At 38.9% G+C, this 6,000-nt stretch overlaps 1 long non-coding RNA gene across 1 annotated transcript in view; it reads right to left on the bottom strand.

Moving 5' to 3' along the window:
• Nucleotides 1–1,313: 1,313 nt before the first annotated feature.
• LOC128108115 (uncharacterized) overlaps nt 1,314–6,000 on the bottom strand; it is a 33,809-nt gene continuing 29,122 nt past the window's right edge. Inside the window, exons 3-4 of the long non-coding RNA XR_008217331.1 lie at nt 5,672–5,760; nt 1,314–4,551 (exon numbers count right to left, since the gene is read on the bottom strand). This is a non-coding gene — a long non-coding RNA (uncharacterized LOC128108115). The remainder of the gene's footprint in view (nt 4,552–5,671; nt 5,761–6,000) is intronic.

Here is a 6,000-nt window from a genome sequence, read left to right as displayed (position 1 = left end):
AGATTGTTCATGTAGATCTCATTCATTCCTCTGTCATTGGGCGATCCCTGTGTGTTTCTTGGGGTCCTGTTTTCCAGGTAGCCTCCCTGGTGATGTGAGTAGCAGTCCAGTCATCCTTGTTCCACATCTAGTATCCTCCTATGAGTGAGTACATACCATGTTTGTCTTTCTGAGTCTGGGTTACCTCACTCAGGATGATTTTTTTCTAGATCCATCTATTTGCCTGCAAACCTCATGATGTCATTGTTTTTCTCTGCTGAGTAGTATTCCATTGTGCATATGTATCACATTTTATTTATCCATTCTTCAGTTGAAGGGCATCTAGGTTGTTTCCAGGTTCTGGCTATTACAAATAATGCTGATATGAACATAGTTGAGAAAATACCCTTGTGGTATGAGTGGGGGTAATGAAGGGCAAGGGTCAAGGGAAAGAGAGCTTAGGGGAGTGGGAGATCCCAGCTGGATCAAGAACAGAAAGGGAGAACAAGGAATAGGAGAACATGGTAAATGAAGACCACATGAGAATAGGAAGAAGCAAAGTGCTAGAGAGGTCCCCAGAAATCCACAACGATACCTCCACAATAGACTATTGGGAATGGTCAAGAGAGTGCCTGAGATGACCTACTCTGGTTATCGGATGGCCAAACACCCTAATTGTCATGCTGGAAACCTCATCCAATGACTAAGGGAACCGGATGCAGAGATCCACGGCCTCAGGTGGAGCTCCAGGAGTCCAATTGGCGAGAAAGAGGAGGGTTTGTATGAGTGAGAATTGTTGAAACCAAGGTTGGAAAAAGCACAGGGACAAATAGTCAAACAAATGGAAACACATGAACTATGAACCAATGGCTGAGGGGTCACCAACTGGATGAGGCCCTCTGGATAAGTGAGACAGTTGATTAGCTTGATCTGTTTGGGAGGCATTCAGGCAGTGAGACCAGGACCTGTCCTCAGAGCATGTGCTGGCTGTTTGGAACCTGGGGCTTATACAGGGACACTTGGCTCAGCCTGGGAGGAGGGGACTGGACCTGCCTGGACTGAATCTACCAAGTTGAACTCAATCCTCAGGGGAGTCTTTGCCCTGGAGGAGATGGGAATGGGGGGTGGGCTGGGGGGAAGGCGGGAGGGGGGGAGAACAAGGGAATTTGTGGCTGATATGTAAAATTAAATTAAATTATAAAATAAAATTTAAAAAAAGAAAAGATTAAAAGAAACAATACATATACTGTAGCTGAAATAAAATTATATTTACAGCAAGACTCATGCAAATCTAATGAATACATAAATAGCCCATATTGACAGTAGTAATTATTTCAAAGCAAATGAGGTTCCTGTGTTGTTTGTTTTCAGAAAGAGTCTCCTGTATATAGTGTAGTCTGGAACTCACCATGTGGCCAAGGCTATCCTAGAAGTTGTAGCAATCCTTCTGCCTCAACCTCTCTGGTGTTATTGCAGGTGTGAACTACTTCCCCCAGAAATCCAGAGGAGCTCTAACATGATTTGAACAAAACTAGAAATGTTGTAAGACTATACAATACCAAAGTCAAGACAGCCTTTGGGAAAATGTGATAGCTGATTACAATGTTATCCTTATAAACCCCTTGTCCAGAATGAGTTCCTTATCTTTATCCTTTGTACTCATAGTGTACAATTGTTGAAATTCATTTGATTGGTTAGACTTTTTTTTCAATTCCCTTCTTTATATTACCATTTCCTCTCCTACCATTACCTTATTTGTGACTATGGCCACAGAACTTGCCTTGTAATTCTTAAAATCACGTTGCTCTTCTGTACCAGACTTTTTGTGACTTGTATATCTAGCAATTATGTTTCATGCTCCTCTTGAAGGCTGGCTAAATGATGTTGAAATGTAGATTTCTAAACTTTATGATAATTGTAAGGGACCTCATACAACTTAAAAGAAAGTATGCAAATACAAAACATGCCATTTCCCTTTAATGGACATTATGTGTTCTTTCATTCATTCACTCAGAACATTTGAATAGTAAGGTACCGTAACATTTAAAAAGCACTGTAACTGGTGCGAAAATGAAATGTCACAGTAATGAATCATTGTCCTTAAAGAATTCAAACTTCAGCAAAGGGCATAGAAATGTAAACAAATAATGAAAAGCAGAATAAGAGATATACCAAATAGAAGAATAAAGAAATTGAGTTGGTGAGAGAGAAGAATACCATTCTGACCGAGAGCCAGGGACACAGATTACAGAAAATATGACATAAAAAGTAGTTGAACTGAATCTGGAAGGATAGAATCCAATGTGAGAAGGGAAGGGGCATTCCAGGTTAATGAACCTGAAAGGTGCACCTACAAGAATGCTTTGCAATGCACTAAAAGGAATGTAGTGGCAGGCAAGGCTGTAAAGATAGGACAAGTTACGATTATGGCAGTCTGATAGTTGTATTAATAAGATTAACACTTACTAGCTCTTATGCTGTAATAAACATACAGCATGCTCATGTGAGATTTATGGGGTAGATATTTCATGGAGAGTGAAACAAAGTTCAGAGAGGTTAGCTTTATGTCTAACAAGGAGGAAGTAGTCCAGCAGACATTCAGACCCAGATCTGCTTTATTCACAGGTCTGTGCTTTTAACCTGCTACTTCAGGATATTGGAGTTTATTTTGCAAAAAATGAAAAATAAAAGGTCATCTGAAGAGAATAACTATGATTTAACTTTGTGTTAGGTCACTAACTGGTAACAGTGAGAAGGATGAGTTGGGAAAAGGATACTAAAGAAAAAGAAAGAAATCTGTTAGTAAGCTGGGGAAACAGTTTAGTTAAAAGATAATGAGGGACCAGGAAAGGGTAGCAATGAGGGAAATGAGGAGGAGAGGACAGATTGAGTATTGTGGGGGTAGATTGGAGAGGATTTGGTGATTGCTCCAATGGGAAATACGAAAGTAAGGAGATTGCTAATCATGATGACTGGGAAGATGGCAGTAGACTTAAACAAGAGGAATAGGCCATCGGGTGCATGGATGAGAAGGGCAGAAAAAGGCAGTGAGTATCATCTGGAACATGTTGCAGTTGAGGGTCTGGCAGACCACATAGACAGATATTGGCACCTGAAGTCAAGGAACCATTTTTAAAGTTCTTTATCTAAAAATATACACGGTTGCAGAATTTCAGTCCTAAAAATGTCTTCATTTAAGTCAATGTAACAGCTCATTCATTTTCCTTGGCATTTTAAACCACAAAGAGCTACTGTGTCATGACTGCCACTATCTAAAGGGCCCAATATACATCAACTGCAAAGTGCATACAAATGATTTCAGTGTCACATAATCCTTGTTATAATTCCTAGTGTCCGGTATCATTGCTCAAATGTTGGCAAGGATATTGATGATAATGAGTTTGAATTTTAATATATGCAAGGGTTTTAGGAGGAAGCTTTTCATTAAACATATTCAGTAGTAGTAGCTACAAAATATTACTTGAAGTCCCTCCCACACTGATCTTTACTGAAATACCTTCCTTAAAGATATTATACATAGTAGTTGGAAATGTCTGTATTTAATACAATTTAACACAAAGGAAGATCACCTAGATAAAATAATGTACAATAAATTTGAGGAAAATAAATACCTCTGACTGAGATAAACATGGAGAATTTTGATGATCAAGAAAGAACCTTGAATTAATAGAATAAAATAGATTTCCCATGTAAATGAATAAAGGCACATCATTCTATACTACAAATTAACCCTTGGGGCCTGGCATGGTGACTGATGCCTTTAATCTCAGCAGTATAGAGAGAGAACCTGTCTCAAAAAAAGAAAGAACAACAACAACAACAACAAAAAGAACATAAAAGTGAACAAGAGTTGTAAATAAGGATTTCAGAAAAGAATATATCAATTATGGATACATATGTAAAAGTGCTCAATTTCATACAGTTCAAATTTAAAAAGAAAAATTTGAAGTGTGGAGATATCATCATACAACAGAACATTCCAAGTAAAAAGGATGTCCAAGATTATGTACTAATGAGGATATGTGAGTCAGAAATTGTACTTCTAGGTCTATTCAAAACAGAAATGAATGTGTATGCACACCAAGAGATTATTCACAAGAACCCCAAATGTTCATTTTTAAGAAGATGGAGAAACATATGAGGCATATTTATACAAAGGAATACTACATGCTAATAAAAATATATAATAAAATTATGTATAACCATCTGGATTTACTTCACAAACAGAATGTTGGCAAAAATACTAAATGTAACAAAAATAAGAATAAAATTTAAAAAATACATGTTATTCAGGTATAGTCTTCTAGCACCTAAGAAGATAAGGCAGGAAAATCATGTATTTAAAGCCAGACTGGATTATATCATGAGGCCTTGTCTCAAAAAACAAAATACTGGATAGGGCCCATAAGATGACTCAGTTATTAAAAGCACAAGCTGCCAAGCCTGCTGATTTGAGGCCAATCTCTTCCACACGGTAGAAAGAATCAACTCTCATACGTTGTCCTCTGGCCTTCACACATGCACCATGGCACAGGTCACCTTCATCCACACCTAAACAAACAAACAAACAAACAAACAAACAAATAAATCAAGTGTAAAAAGGATACTGGATACCGAAAAATCTCTGTGTGAATCCATGTGCTGGCTAGTTTTTAAGTCAACTTGACACAAGCTAGTGGCATGTGAAAGGAGGGAATCTCAATTGGGAAAAGAACTCCATAAAATTCAGTTGCAGGGCATTTTCTTAATTAGTGATTGATGGGCAAGCATCCAGCCTATTGTGGGTGGTACCATATCTGGGCTGTTGGTCCTAGGTTCAATAAGAAAGCAGGCTGAGCAAGCCATGGGCATAAGCTTGCTCACAGGACCTCTTCCATGGCCTCTGCATCAGCTCCTGCCTTCAGGTTCCTGCCCTGTTTGAGTTCCTGCCCTGACTTCCTTCAGCGATGGATTAGAATGTGGAAGTGTAAGCCGAATAAACTCTTTCCTCCCCAACTCACTCTTGGTCATGGTGTTTCATCATAGCAATATGTCCTAAGTAATATTGTTCTGGTGGAAGCTCCACCTCAGCCCCTGGCATCCATATACCCAAAGAGTCTGGAATGTTCTGGTGGAAGGTCCACCTCAACTCCCCTACCCCATCTCTTTCCCCAAACCCGCCCCCTCAAAGCCCACCAAACATGACTCCTCCCCAGAGATGCTCAAGACCACTCAGATAGGGTATTTAAACTGCATCCCAGAAAACAGAACCATGGTTTTTCAGTCTCTCGTCCCAGTCTTCTCTCTGGTGGGCTGGAGAATCACCCAGGAACGCTTTACTTGGTTTTCTGGTCTCTTCTCTCTCGGGGGCTGAAGGGAGCACTTTACCCATTGAACCGGAGCTTTTTCTAATTCAGTCTGATGTGGTCTGATTTGGCTTGCTGTGTCGGCAGAGAGGCTTATTGGGGTGCAAAACCTTTCAGAGATATGTCCTAACTATTTAGGACATCAAGTCCTAAAAAGGACAGTCCACTAAAAAAAATTGAAAGTAAGGGAATGAATAAAGAAAGGATTGAAAGGGTTTCTTCATTTTCTATGGGCTTCTAGGTATTGTAAATGCTCAGATTCTTTTCATATGACTGACAACTGCTTGGGATATGTTTACTTTTAAAAAAATCACAAAACTTCTCACTTTGATTTCATCCTTTTGACTTGATTATGTTTTCTTTGTGGAGTCCTCTAACACCAAGTCATGCTCACACATTGACTTGAATTATTACCCTGTATCATAGAAGAAATAAAAAGAAAAATAAGAGAGGAAAGAGGGTGAAATCAGTTAAGGTTGGGATATACCAGACATACATACATTCCTTAAATAGCAAGGTGCTTAAATCGTTTTCCAGGAGAAGCCTCCAGAATCTCAGGACAGTTTGGAACTGACTTTTCTTTTCTTTCTTTCTTTCTCTCTTTCTTTCTTTCTTTCTTTCTTTCTTTCTTTCTTTCTTTCTTTCTTTCTTTCTT

The sequence above is a fragment of the Peromyscus californicus genome, unplaced genomic scaffold, assembly GCF_007827085.1.
Source record: "Peromyscus californicus insignis strain IS unplaced genomic scaffold, ASM782708v3 Scaffold_10__1_contigs__length_136768540, whole genome shotgun sequence".
Lineage (NCBI taxonomy): Eukaryota > Metazoa > Chordata > Mammalia > Rodentia > Cricetidae > Peromyscus > Peromyscus californicus.
Note: the sequence above shows the minus strand (reverse complement) of the source record. Positions and strands in the feature narration are given on the sequence as shown.